This window comes from Harpia harpyja, chromosome 14 (assembly GCF_026419915.1).
Source record: "Harpia harpyja isolate bHarHar1 chromosome 14, bHarHar1 primary haplotype, whole genome shotgun sequence".
NCBI lineage: Eukaryota > Metazoa > Chordata > Aves > Accipitriformes > Accipitridae > Harpia > Harpia harpyja.
The window spans coordinates 42,220,653-42,234,960 of NC_068953.1; the positions used below are offsets into that span (position 1 = coordinate 42,220,653).

Below are 14,308 nucleotides of genomic sequence, written 5' to 3' on the forward strand. Positions count from 1 at the left end.
TGGCTTCCCAAGCCGGCGCCTGCGGCTTAGACCTGGCCTCCCTAGCCGGCATCGACGGCGTAGACATTGCTTCCCTAGCCGGCGGCGGCGGGGTAGACCTGGCCTCCCTGCCTGCGACGGCGGGTTGGACCTGGCCACCCAAACCGGCGCCGGCGGCATAGACCTGGCCTCCCTAGCCGTCGTCGGCGTCATAGACATTGCCTCCCTAGCCGGCGCCGGCGGGGTAGACCTGGACACCCTGCCAGCGCCAGCAAGGAAGACCTTGCCTACCTGCCGGCGCCGGTGGCGTAGACCTGGCCTCCCTAGCCGGCGCCGACTGTGTAGACCTGGCCTCCTTTAGCCCGCGGCGACTGTGTATACCTGGCCTCCCTAGCCGGCGCCAGCGGGGTACACCTGGCCTCCTTAGCCGGCGCCTGTTGCCTTCATAGGCGCGGTGACCTGCTTCAGGAACGGCACGGCGACCAACCCCGGGCCGCTCGGGCCATCGGCTCACAGACACCAATATGGTAGATGGCAAATGGCGTTTATTGATGAGTAACACAGCTTTATATAGCTAGGGTTTACAACGTCACTTCCGCCTGCTTACATCATAAACTAAAGGTTATTGGCTCTTAGGAGAGGGGCTCTATCTTTCCGTACAGCGCGACATCTTCCGGCCGCCAGACCCTAACCACCTACAGGCGCCGGCGGCGTAAACCTGGCCTCCCTAGCTGGCGCCGGTGGCGTAGACATTGCCTCCCTAGCTGGCGCCGGCGGAGAAGACCTGGCCTCCCAAGCCGGCGCCGGCGGCGTAGACCTGGCCTGCCTTGCCGGCGCCAGCGGGTTAGACCTGGCATCTCTAGGCGGCGCTGGCAGGGTAGACCTGGCCTATCTAGGCGGCGCTGGCAGGGTAGACCTGGCCTCCCTAGCTGGCGCCGGCGAGTTAGACCTGGCCTCCCTACCGGTGCCAGTGGGGAAGACCTGGCCACCCTGCCGTCGCCGGTGGGGTACACCTGACCTCCCAAGCGGGCGCCGGCGGGGTAGACCTGGCCTCCCTAGCTGGCGCCGGCGGCGTAGACATTATCTTCCTAGACGGCGCCGGCGGGGTAGACCTGGCCTCCCTGCACGCACCGGCGGGGTAGACCTGGCCTCCCTACCCAGCGCCGGCAGGGTAGACCTGGCCTCCCTGCGGGCGTTGTCAGGGTAGACCTGGCCTCCCAATCTGGCGCTGGTGGTGTAGACCTGGCCTCTCTAGATAGCGCCAGCAGCGTAGACATTGTCTTCCTAGCCTGCGCCGGCGGGATAGACCTGGCCTCTTTATCCGGCGCCGGCGATGTAGACCTGGCCTCCCTAGCCGTGCCAGCAGGGTAGACCTGGCCTCCCTACAGACGCCGGCGGGGTAGACCTGGCCTCCCAAGCCGAAGCCAGCGGGGTAGACCTGGCCTCCCTGCCGGCGCCGGCAGTGTTGACCTGGCCTCCCAAGCTGGCGCCGGTGTCGTAGACCTGGCCTCCCTAGCCAGCGTCGGCGCGGAAGACCTGGCCTCTCTACCCGGCGCTGGCAAAGTAGACCTGGCCTCCCTGCCGGTGTTGGCGGGGTAGACCGGGCCTCCCAAGGCGGCGCCGGCGGCGTAGATCTTGCCTCCCTAGCCGGCGCCGGTGGGGTAGACCTGGCCTCCCAAGCCAGTTCCGGTCGTGAAGACCTGGCCTCCGTAGCTGTTGCCGGCGGGGTAGACCTGGCCTCCTTAGCTGTCGCCGGCGGGGTAGACCTGGCCTCCTTAGCTGTCGCCGGCGGGGTAGACCTGGCCTCCGTAGCTGTTGCCGGCGGGGTAGATCTGGCCTCCCTAGCCAGTGCCGGCGCGGAAGAACTGGCCTGCCTAGCCAGCACCGGCGAGGTAGACCTGGCCTCCATAGCCTCACCGGCGTGGTAGACCTGGCCTCCCTAGCAGGCGCAGCGGCGTATACCTGGCCTCCCTAGCTGGCGCAGGCGAGTTAGACCAGGCCTCCCAAGGCGGCACCAGCGGGGTAGACCTGGCCTCCGTAGCTGGCGCCGACAGGGTAGACCTGGCCTCCCTAGCCATGCCAGCGTGGTAGACCTGGCCTCCCAAGCCTGCGCCGGTGGGGTAGACATGGCCTCCATAGCTGGCGCCGGATGCGTATACATTGTCTTCCTAGCCAGCGCCAGCGTGATAGACCTGGCCTCCGTAGCCGGCGCCGGCAGGGTAGACCTGGCTTCCCTAGCCAGCGCCGGCGGGGAAGACCTGGCCTTCCTGCCGGCGCCGGCGGAGTAGACCTGACCTCCTAAGCCGGTGCAGGCGGGGTAGACTGGGCCTCCTTATCCGGCGCCGGCGGGGTAGACCTGGCCTCCCTTGCCGCGCCAGCGTGGTAGACCTGGCCTCCCTAGCCCCGCCAGTGTGGTAGACCTGGCCTCCCTAGCCGGCGTCGGAGACGTAGACATTGCCTCCCTAGCCGGAACCGGTATAGTAGACCTGGCCTCCCAAGCCGGCGCGGGCGCGGTAGACTTGGACTCCCCAGCCAGCGCTGGCGTGTTAGACCTGGCCTCCCTGCTGGCGCCGGCGGGCTAGATGGGGCCTCCCAAGCTGGCGCCGGTGGGGTAGACCTGGCCTCCCAAGCCGGCACCGGCGGTGTAGACCTGGCCTCCCTGCCGGCGCCGGCGGCGTAGACATTGTCTTCCTAGCCTGCGCCAGCGGGATAGACATGGCCTCCCTATCCAGGTACGGCGAGGTAGACCTGGCCTCCCTAGCCGCCGCCGGCGGCGTAGACATTGCCTCCCTAGCCGGCGCCAGCGAGGTAGACCTGGCCTCCCTGCAGGAGTTGGCGAGGTAGACCTGACCTCCATAGCCGGCGCCGGTGAGTTAGACCTGGCCTCCCTGCTGGCGCCAGTGGGGTAGACCTGGCCTCCCTAGCCAGCGCTGTCGGGGTAGACCAGGCCTCCCAAGCCGGCGCCAGTAACGTAGACCTGGCCTCTCTAGGCGGCGCAGGCTGGGTAGACTTGGCCTCCCTAGCGGGTGCCAGCGGGGTAGACCTGGCCTCCCAAGCCGGCTCTGGCAGCGTAGACCTGGCCTCCCAAGCCGGCGCCAGCGGGGAAGACCTGGCCTCCCAAGCCGATGCCGGCGGCGTAGACCTGGCCTCCCTAGCTGGCGCCGGCTGCGTATACATTGTCTTCCTAGGCTGCGCCAGCGGGATAGAGCTGGACTCCCTAGCCGGCGCCGGAGGGGTAGACCTGGCCTCCCAATCCGGCGCTGGCGTGGTAGACCTGGCCTCCCTAGCCGGCGCCGGCGAGGTAGACCTGGCCTTCGTAGCCGGCGCCGTCGGTGTTCACCTGGCCAACCTGCCGGCGCCGGCGGGGTAGACCTGGCCTCCCAAGCCGGTGCCGGCGGCGTAGACATGGCCTCCGTAGCCGGCGCCGGCGTGGTAGACCTGGCCTCCCTGCCGGCGCCGGCGGGGTAGACCTGGCCTCCCAAGCCGGTGCCGGCGGCGTAGACATTGCCTCCCTAGCCGGCGCCAGCGGGGTAGAACTGGCCTCCCTGCCGGCGCCGGCGGGGTAGACCTGGCCTCCCAAGCTGGCGCCAGCGGGGTAGAACTGGCCTCCCTGCCGGCGCCGGCGGGGTAGACCTGGCCCCCAATCCGGCGCCGGCGGGGGTAAACCTGGCCTCCCTAACCGGCGCCGGCGGGGTAGACCTGGCCTCCTTAGCCCGCGCCAGCAGGGTAGACCTGGCCTCCGTAGCCGGCGATGGCGGGGTAGACCTGGCCTCCGTGCCAGCGCCGGCGGGGTAGACCTGGCCTCCCTAGCTGGCGCCGGCGCGGTAGACCTGGCCTTCGTAACTGGCGCCGTTGGGGTAGACCTGGATTTCCTACCCAGCGCCGGACGGTAGACCTGTCCTCCTTACCCGGCACCGGCAGGGTAGATCTGGCCTCCCTGCCGTCGCTGGCGCGGTAGACCTGGCTTCCCTAGCCTGCGCCGTCGGCGTAGACCTGGCATCCCAAGCGGAAGCCGGCGGGGTAGACCTGGCCTCCCAAGGCGGCGCCGGCGGCGTATACCTGGCCTCTCTAGGCGGCGCAGGCGGGGTAGACCTGGCCTCGCTAGCCGGCACCAGCGGGGTAGAAGTGGCCTCCCAAGCCGGCGCCGGCGGTGTAGACCTGGCCCCCCTAGCTGCGCCGGCGAGTTAGACCTGGCCTCCTTGCCGGCGCTGGCAAGGTAGACCTGGCCTCCCAGGCCAGCGCCGGCAGCGTAGACCTGGGCTCCCTAGCCGGGTTCGGCGTCATAGACATTGCCTCCCTAGCCGGCGCCGGCGGGGTAGACCTGGACACCCTGCCGGCGCCGGCAAGGAAGACCTGGCCTCCCTGACGTGGCCAGTGGCGTAGACCTGGCCTCCCTAGTCGGCGCTGGCGGGGTAGACCTGTCCTCCCTGCTGGCGCCAGCGTTGTAGACCTGGCTTCCCAAGCCGGCGCCGGCGTCGTAGAACTGGCCTCCCTAGCCAGCGCCGGTATAGTAGACCTGGCCTCCCAAGCCGGCGCCGGCGGGGTAGACCTGGCCTCCCTGCCCGCGCCGGCGGGGTAGACCTGGCCTCCCTAGCCGTCGTCGGCGTCAGAGACATTGCCTCGCTAGCGGGCGCCACCGTCATAGACCTGGCCTCCCTATCCGGCGTCGGCGGCGTAGACATTACCTCCCTAGCCGACGCCGGCGGGGTAGACCTAGACACCCTGCTGGGGCCGGCAAGGAAGACCTGGACTCCCTGCCGGCGCCGGTGTCGTAGACCTGGCCTCCCTAGTCGGGGCCGGCGGGGTAGATCTGGCCTCCATAGCCGGCGCCAGCGTGGTAGACCTGGCCTCCCTGCTGGCGCCGGCGTTGTAGTCCTGGCTTCCCAAGGTGGCGCCGGCGTGGTAGACGTGGCCTCCTTAGCCGGCGCCGGCCGGGTAGACCTGGCCTCCCTGCCGGCGCCGGTGGGGTAGACCTAGCCTCGCTGCTGGCGCCGGCGTTGTAGACCTGGCTTCCCAAGCCGGCTCTGGCGGCGTAGACATGGCCTCCCTATCCGGCGCCGGTATGGTATACCTGGCCTCCTTAGCCGGCGCCAGCGGGATAGACCTGGCCTCCCTAGCTGGCACCAACGTGGTAGACCTGGCCTCCCAGGCCGGCGCCGGCGGGGTAGACATGGCCTCCTTATTCGGCGCCGGAGGTGTAGACCTGGCATCCATATCCGGCGCTGTCGTGGTAGACCTGGACTCCCTGCCGGCGCCGGTGGGGTAGACCTGGCCTCTCTAGGAGGCGGCCGCCGGGTAGACCTGTCCTCTCTAGACGGTGCAGGACGGGTAGACTTGGCCTCCCTAGCTGGCGCCGGCGGGTTAGACCTGGCCTCCGTAGCCGGTGCCGTCGAAGTAGACCTGGTCTCCCCGCTGGCGCCGGCGGGGTAGACCTGGCCTCTCTAGGCGGCGGCGGCCGGGTAGACCTGTCCTCTCTAGACGGTGCAGGACAGGTAGACTTGGCCTCCCTAGCTGGCGCCGGTGGGTTAGACCTGGCGTCCCTAGCCGGCGCTGGCGTGGTAGACCTGGCCTCCAAAGCCGGCGCCAGCGTCGTGGACCTGGCCTCCCCAGCCGGCGTCGGTGGCGTAGACATTGCCTACTTGCCGGCGCCGGCGAGTTAGACCTGGTGTCCCTGCCGGCGCCAGCGGCGTAGACCTGGCCTCCTTTCCGGCGCCGGCTCGGTAGACCTGACCTCCCAAGCCGGCACCGGTAGGGTACACCTGGCCTCCCATGCGGGCGCAGGCGGCGTAGACCTGTCCTCCCAAGCCAGCGCCGGCGGCGTAGACCTGACCTCCGTAGCCGGCGCCGGTGGCGTAGACATGGCCTCCCAAGCCGGCGCTGGCAGCGTAGAACTGGCCTGCTTAGCCGGCGTCGGCAGCGTAGACATTGCCTTGCTATCCAGCACCGGTGGGGTAGACCTGGCCTCCCTAGCTGGCGCCAGCGGGGTAGACCTGGCCTCCCTATCTGGCACTGGCGCGGTAGACCTGGCTTCCCAAGCCGGCGCCGGCGGGGTAGACCTGTCCTGCCTAGCCAGCACCGGCGCGGAAGAACTGGCCTCCCTACCCGGCGCCGACAGGGTAGACATGGCCTCCCTGCCGGCGTTGCCGGGGTAGAGCTGGCCTCCCAAGCCTGTGTCGGCGGCGTAGACCTGGCCTCTCTAGATAGCGCCACTGGCGTAGACATTGTCTTTCTAGCCTGCGCCGGCGGGATAGACCTGGACTCCCTAGCCGCGCCAGCGTGGTAGACCTGGCCTCCCTAGCCGGCGCCGGCGGGGTAGACCTGGCCTCCGTAGCCGGTGCCGGCGGGGTAGACCTGGCCTCCCTGCCGGCGCTGGCGGGGTAGACCTGGCCTCTGTAGCCGGCGCCGGCGGGGTAGACCTGGCCTCTTAGCCGGCGCCTGTTGCCTTCATAGGCGCGGTGACCTGGTTCAGGAACGGCACGTCGACCAACCCCGGGCCGTTCGGGCCATCGGCTCACAGACACCAATATGGTGGATGGCAAATGGCGTTTATTGATGAGTAACACAGCTTTATATAGCTAGGGTTTACAACGTCACTTCCGCCTGCTTACATCATAAACTAAAGGTTATTGGCTCTTAGGAGAGGGGCTCTATCTTTCCGTACAGCGCGACATCTTCCGGCCGCCAGACCCTAACCACCTACATTTTCCCCCCTCCCTATGCATAACTAAATTAGCTAAAATATAACAATCCTAAAAAATTCTGGTTTTATTCTTATTCTATACTTTATAACAATCTTAAAAAGTATATGTCATAAACTTGAATAAAAAAACATAAGGCACAGTGAACGGGTGGAAGTTAGAGGGTGACTGGTAACAATGGGGTGTAACTTGGGGATAACTGGGGGTAACACTGAGTGGGTACATTCTTAAAGCAGTTGCTGGTGTTCTACCAGCATAATGTTAACCTTCTCTAGTCGGCTCTTGACAAACGACACGAGCTTATTCAGTATGCAGGGTCCAAAGATCAGTGCTATCATGATCATTACGATCGGCCCTATCAAGGTAGATATCAGGGTAATTAACCACGGTGAATGGTTAAACCATGATGCAAACCAACTTTGTTGTGCCTCTCGTTCCCGTTTCCGTTTTTCTAATCCTTCTCGCAGTTTGGCCATAGTGTCTCTCACTATTCCGGTGTGGTCCGCATATACACAACACTCTTCTCTTAATGCAGCGCACACCCCCCCTTGCTGTAAGAACATCAGGTCTAATCCTCTTCGATTTTGTAGTACTACCTCAGATAATGATCTAATTGATTGTTCTAATGCGCTTATCGATTGTTCAATTCTAGCCAGGTCCTCATCTACCGCCGCCCTCAAGGCGCTGAATTCTTTACTCTGTTGCACCAAGGATGCTACTCCTGTACCTATTCCCACGCCTCCTATCATCATTAGAGTAGCTACCGTTAGCGCTGTAAAGGGTTCTCGTTTTGACAGATGATGTTCTGGGGTAATCTGTGAGTCATAGACAAATTCTTCAGAATGGTAAAATATTTTAGGGACTATAGACACTTGGACACAATATTCTGAGGACTCATTAAATTTTTCTAGCGACAAACAAGGTGTAACTCCAATAGTAGAACAAACCCACTTGGCATTTTTGGCCGGTATTAACCACTTTGCAGGGGTTTTATGTTGTGTCTTATTAACACACAGTTGTTCTCTGTGCTTTGGGACTCTGCCTACACACGCGCCACTTCCTACCACTTGTGACAATGTAATGCCTTGTTTATCTGTGTCCCATATACACTGGGCTGGATTTGGACCATTTACCCGTATAGGTATGTCACTTACTCCTACGGCCTCATAAAAGGGTGGTTTTATCCCGTAGCATAACCAACAATGCTCTGTAAGATTCGGATTTGTTTTGTTCAATACTTGGTAACTAGCTTGCATCATTTTCCAGAGAGGATTTCTATAAGGGATTTTGGTGGTGTGTGTCGCTATAGGTGTGGTAGCGTAACTGCGTGTCGTTATAGGTGTGGTAGCGTAACTTTCTGTTACTGTTACCTGGTTGGTGGTATCGGTAGACACATAGTGATGCTTGGGAATAGTCGGGAATACTTCATTAACCAATACTTGGTTGGGGCCTACTGGCAGTGGATCATTCGGGACAACTTCCTTTTTTATGAGGATTAAGCCACCCTTGTCTGTCCCTGGTTCTGTGTATCTTATTCCCCACATTCTTCCAAATAGCCAACTGTCTTCTTGGGGCTTGGTAACATTTAAGAAGAGGTATCGACAATTTCCACGTCCTTTCCATGCTTGCGGTGGAATGCACCCATATGGACCCCACTGGACCTTTAGGTATCTGTCTGTACCATCACCCGGTATCCAAGTAGGGGCTATGGTCTCACATCCCCAATAACCACAATAATATTGGTTAGGGAGGTTACAATATCCCTTCCCAGGATTCGAGCTGGGGCACATATAGAAACCTAAGTATTCCCAACACCGGTCTCTCGGGACAAGCTTACACAGAGAGGCAGTAAAACTTGGTGCGCCTGATGTTATTTGAGTTGCGATAACTTGGTGATCCTCACATCGAAGGAGGGACCATTTAAACGGGCTGGTGGTGAAGGTGACTTGACTTTACCTGTTCTATGGTGATAAGCTCTAAAATCAAAATCACACAAAGGCCTCGCAGCCCCCTTCTGTGGAGGCTATCTTGCCGTTGTCTGGATTCTGCCAGTGCGGAATTTCCTGGCTTGGACAGGACGCTTGCCGACTTGTCGTTTTCTCTTGTTACTGGGATGTACGGGTTACGGGGGTGTCCGATGATCCGGTCCTGTGAACAAAAACTCACAGTTTTCATTAGTTTTATTCTGAAGGTCTGGTTTGATAGACTTAAGCGGGCACCACTTAACTCTACCATCTTTTTTGACAGCGGCATACCCTCGCCCTGTCAGAACCGGTTTCCACCCTTGTTCCCATTCTCCCAGCTCATTTCTAATTATGACCAACGGGCCTTCTTCTAGTGCTCGAGTGGCCCAATGTTTTTGGGTGGGGCTATTCACCTCCTCCCCCCTGGGGAATTGATTCAGTGCTAGTAGAGCAGTTGCTAGTAGGCGTGCTTGGTCTCCCGGGGGAATGGCGTTGACAAAACCTTCTGGTTTTGCCAATACCTCCAATTTAGATTTCAGAGTTTGATTCGCTCGTTCTACTACGGCTTGTCCCGTGCTATTATACGGGATGCCGTGTGTTAGGGTAATACCCCATTTCAGAGCAAATGCCTGAACTGATTTAGAAACAAAATTTGGACCGTTGTCCATTTTGATCTGATTAGGGACGCCAAGCCACGCCATGGCTGTCAGCCAACGTTGGATGGTTGTTTTGGAGTCAGTCTTAAGGTGTTGAGTGGCTACAATCACCCCGCTATATGTGTCTACAGTTACCGCTAGCCACGCTCGAGGTTTTAGCAACTGGCAGAGTGTAAAATCCGTCTGCCACACCTCGGAGGCTTTAAGACCTCTGGGGTTCACCCCGCTGGACCACAGTGGTGCTTTCTGACAGTGGGGACATGTAGCTACTATGTGTTTTGCGTCAGTGACTGAGATCCCGCATCTCTTTACTAACGCTTTTGCTCCGATGTGGAGAGACTCATGTAGCTGACGGGCATCTCTTAGTGTCCACAATCCTTTTGCAGCGGCGTCTGCTTTGTCGTTACCCGTTTGGAAAAACCCTTTAATTGGGCTGTGGCTGTTGACATGGATGACCGATATAGTGCCCTTTCGAGAAAAAAGTGCTTCTTCCAGCATTAGGGCTGTTGTGGATGTTGACACGCCGGGCCCCGACGTGGCCAAGCAAAGTTTGGCCACAAACATCGAATCAGTTACTATGTTAAGGTGTTCTGCTGGGAACAGTCCGCACGCTAGTACTACGGCCGTCGCTTCTAGCTGCTGGACTGAAAGAGCACAATCGGTCATTTTAATGCAGTGCCATTCTCCTCCCGATTGCCATACTACTGCCGCGGTTGAGGTCGCTGAGGATGCGTCTGTGAAGACCGTTGGGGCCGGTCCATGATCTTCCGTGGAAGGTCGATGTTGACAATTGTCAGCATTTGAGCCCAGGGGGGCTTTGTGGCGTACCGGACTTCTCCACCAAATCCGACGAGAGCTATGGCCAGATACTCTGACATCGCCACTGATTGCGTTGGAAGCTGTTTGCGGAAGGGTAGGTATATCCTGGCGGGTTCGATGCCTAAGTGCCTTAGGGCGAGTTTTCTGCCTTTCATGATGAGGTTACCAAGGCACTCGACTCCTGGAGAAAATGCACGTGACGTTTTTCCTAGGACTATCCATTGTACTGGCTGGGCTTTCTCAGGGGGGCCCTGGGCTAATGCTCCTACTCTCCCCCCCCCGCCGTGAAGTGTACATACAGATCAAGTAGTATATTCGGGTTCCACCTGGCGAGCGTGCTTGATGACACCTGTTGCTCGATAAAGTCGAGAGAGTTCGTTGCTTCTATCGTCAGAGTTTTTTGTTCCCATGGGTTCTTTCCTTTCAAAAGATCGTACAGGGGGGCCATGATTTCGGGAGGGATCAAAACAATGTTGCGGAGCCATTGCAAGGACCCCACTAACTGTTGCATATCATGGAGTGTCTTAATGTTCCGACGGATTTTTATTTGGGGGGGGGGTTACATAAGAACTTGTGATCTCCACTCCCAAAAAACTTACGCATGGTCCTCTTTTAATTTTCGCGCTTGCAATTTCGAACCCGTTTGTTTTTAGAGTTTCTGAAACCGTTGACACTAGCTGGTCTACCTGACTTCCTGATGGTGCAGCGATTAAAATATCATCCATGTATTGAATGATAGTCGCAGTCGGGTTACTGCGCCGGACTGGTGCCAATGCCCGATCCACCCTAATCTGGCAGATAGTGGGTGAGTTGATCATTCCTTGGGGCAGCACTTTCCACTGGAAGCGTAGGTTGGGGCGTTGGCTGTTTGGGAACACGACGGAAAAAGCAAACCGCTCCTTGTCCTCCTCATGCAGGGGTATCGAGAAGAAACAGTCCTTAATATCAAGGACAGCACAAGGTTGTCCTTCCGGTATCATAGAGTTCATAGGCAACAGCGTTTGGACAGGACCCATTGGTTGGATTGTCTTGTTTACTTCACGCAGGTCATGGAGGAGACGAAACCCTTCGCCAGTTCGTTTGGGTATTACGAAAACTGGGGTGTTCCACGGGCTAGTGGAAGGCTCTATGTGACCTCGCTGTAGTTCGCGGTCAATTAGCTCAAAAAGAGCGTCCATTCGAGGCTTCGATAGGGGCCACTGCTCGACCCACACTGGGTCGGAAGATTTCCACGTCAGCTTAATTGGTGGAAGTGGGTGTGCGGCAGTGGCCCTTAGGGTAAATTTGTCACTCTGGCTTTTAGCAGGGCTAGAGCGTCCCTCCCCAACAGGGGTGGGACTCCTGACATGACATATGGGAAAAGGGTGATGGTTTTCTCTGGTCCCTTTTCAGTGTGGAGCGTGATTGCTACCAATTGAGCACTCTTCCGAGCTCGGGTTAATCCCCCGACTCCACCCACCATGGGGGCGTCTTCCAATTTCCAGCGTGGGGGCCAATTCGTCTCAGGAATAACTGTAACATCTGCTCCGGTGTCAATCAAGAAGGGAACACTAATGGTGGTGTCATTTGAGATATTATAGAGGGAACAGATCCCCCATACCACTGGCGGGTTGTCACACTTTACTGCCAGGGCCACCCTGGGGTCTCGCCCCCAAGGGGTAGTCCTTGTTGTCCCTGTGATAGGGGCTGATTGGGCTGGACCATTGGTTGGACCATGAAGTTGGTCGCTTCTCGAGGGGGCAGCGGGTTCGGGAGCGCCTCGCCCCACCCGGGGTTGGCATAGTTGGGCCGCCTCATGTCCCAAGTGGGAGAGGGTCGTGCGCGGCCCGAGTGCCCTCTCCCCCCCCCGTTTCCCTGGGTTTTAGATCTGCAATCCTTAGCGAAATGTCCTTTCTTTCCACAGGCCCAACACGGTCCTCTGGATTGATTTTGGCGCGGGGGGGGCGCTGTTGGCGGGTCCCCCAGTCGGGGGCAGTTTGCCACCACGTGGCCCGCCTGGCCACATCTAAAACATGCCATCACATTAGCTATAGCGGTGCGAACAGCCGCCTGAATCGGGGCCAGATGCTCTTCTTTCATGACATGCTTAATCATGTCCGCGATACTTGACCCCACCGGTAGCGATCGTAGGATTTCTTTGGTTTTTGAATTACACTGCTGACGTAAGCAGTCTGCAACGACCGGACCTTTTGCTTCCGCGGGTAGGGTCGAGGAGTCGACCGCTGCTTGGAGGCGATCCACAAATTGTGTAAAGCTTTCACTTTCATTTTGTTTTATTGTAGACCATGGCGATGGCTTGGCGATAACTCTAGAGGCTGTGCGAATAGCTTCTCTAGCTGCACGAGTAGTTGCCGTAACTTCATGGGCCCGCAGGCCTTGGGCTTGTGCCTGGGGGGTAATCATTGTTGGGTCTGTACCCATTAGTCGCTGCAGGCTGGAGCCATGTAGTGGGTGATCTGCCCCAGTTACTTGGGCTAGTTGTTTCGTACAGTTGTCCTCCCATTCTTGTTTAAAAACAATCATCCCTGCCCCATCAAAAATCAATCTACAAGTCTGTTTTATATCGAATGGGAGCATGTCATCTCCTCCGAAAACCCCATCTATGAGGGTGGAGACCATGGCAGAATTAAGCCCTTTGTCCGCAATTGCTTTAACAATCGCTTGTATATCCTTAGGGTTTATTGGCGAATAGACCCTTTGTCCCCCGTCCGTCACCCGGACCGGGAACGCTAGCGTGGCCGATGGGGCCCAATCGGCACACGCAATCTTTATTTTTTTCCAATCCGTGAGAGGAATTTTTCCCCCTCGCGGCCCCTCTTTATTGCGGATGGGGATATTTTGGTTTTTAACCTTGTTTACCTCCGCTTCCTCCCCCTCTGAATTTGGATCGGTTGCGAGCCACTCGTCCCAGCTAGTGTCTGATCCGGAATCAGAACTCGACTGACTGGTTACTTCCGGGCTCCGATACTTTTTTGTTGGGCTCCGGCCCCGCCCACTTCCCTTGCGGGCGGGCTGTTCCCCCCCTCTTGGCTCGCCCCGCCTTCTACTAGGGGGGGTGTTTGCCCTATAAGGGCATTTCTTCAGATGGCCGTTCTGATTGGCCCTCCACCCATCACTCACGCTCCCCTTCCCTTCCCGGTTGTCCCCACCACTTTTCTCCTTCTCGTTCTCCTCCCCTTCCCGTTTGCAGGCGCTTGTTAGTTCTAGCGCTTCCCTCCTGTTCCCGCCGGCGGCGTCCTCGCCCCGCCCTCCCCCTTGCTGCTCGGCGCCATTTTGGGGCGCATAGGGCGGTGGTCTAGCCCAGACGTCCTCAGACTCTGATTTCCCCGCGGCACCTCTGGCCTCCTCGGCTAACCCACCCCAGAAGGATTTTGCTTGATTCTGTCCGTCTGTAAGCGGGTCGGGGTTCGGGGATTTGGGGGGCGTATCGCCCTCTCGCAAGTTTTTAGGCTCAGCAGAATTGCCACCGTCTGGGGGGAGCGGAGTCTGTGTGGCTGCCCCGACTCCTACTTTCGGGGTGACCAACAAACAGTCCCTTGCTGCCACCCAGGTCTCCTGCTCTTGTATGGCCTTTTGCAGAGCTTGTACGACTTTCCCCCAAGACTTAAGGTTTTTCCCACAACCCGAGGACATCGTCTCCTCGGCTAACGCTTTAGTACACTTATCCCACACTTCAGGGTGGAGAATATCCACCGGCTGGTCAATGACCCCTATTTGTAAGAGCCTCGCAACGGCGAGAGTAAAATCTTTGGGTTTACAATCAATACCCCATTGCTTATGTAATTGTGATACGACCTTCACAAGGGCTTCCATCCTCCTTGTTGGTCCGGGAGCGTCCTCCCCGCCGGGCTGGTCCTGCCGCTCCGGCCGCCGTTCACCCGTCCAGGCGATGATTCCCGGGTTTCGGCACCACTTGTTGCCTTCATAGGCGCGGTGACCTGGTTCAGGAACGGCACGGCGACCAACCCCGGGCCGCTCGGGCCATCGGCTCACAGACACCAATATGGTGGATGGCAAATGGCGTTTATTGATGAGTAACACAGCTTTATATAGCTAGGGTTTACAACGTCACTTCCGCCTGCTTACATCATAAACTAAAGGTTATTGGCTCTTAGGAGAGGGGCTCTATCTTTCCGCACAGCGCGACATCTTCCGGCCGCCAGACCCTAACCACCTACAGGCGCCGGCGGGG

At 59.1% G+C, this 14,308-nt stretch overlaps 1 pseudogene; it reads right to left on the bottom strand.

The window, feature by feature from the left end:
• Positions 1-14,042, bottom strand: part of LOC128150675 (uncharacterized) — a 16,166-nt pseudogene extending 2,124 nt beyond the window's left edge.
• Between the last annotated feature and the right edge of the window lie 266 nt (positions 14,043-14,308).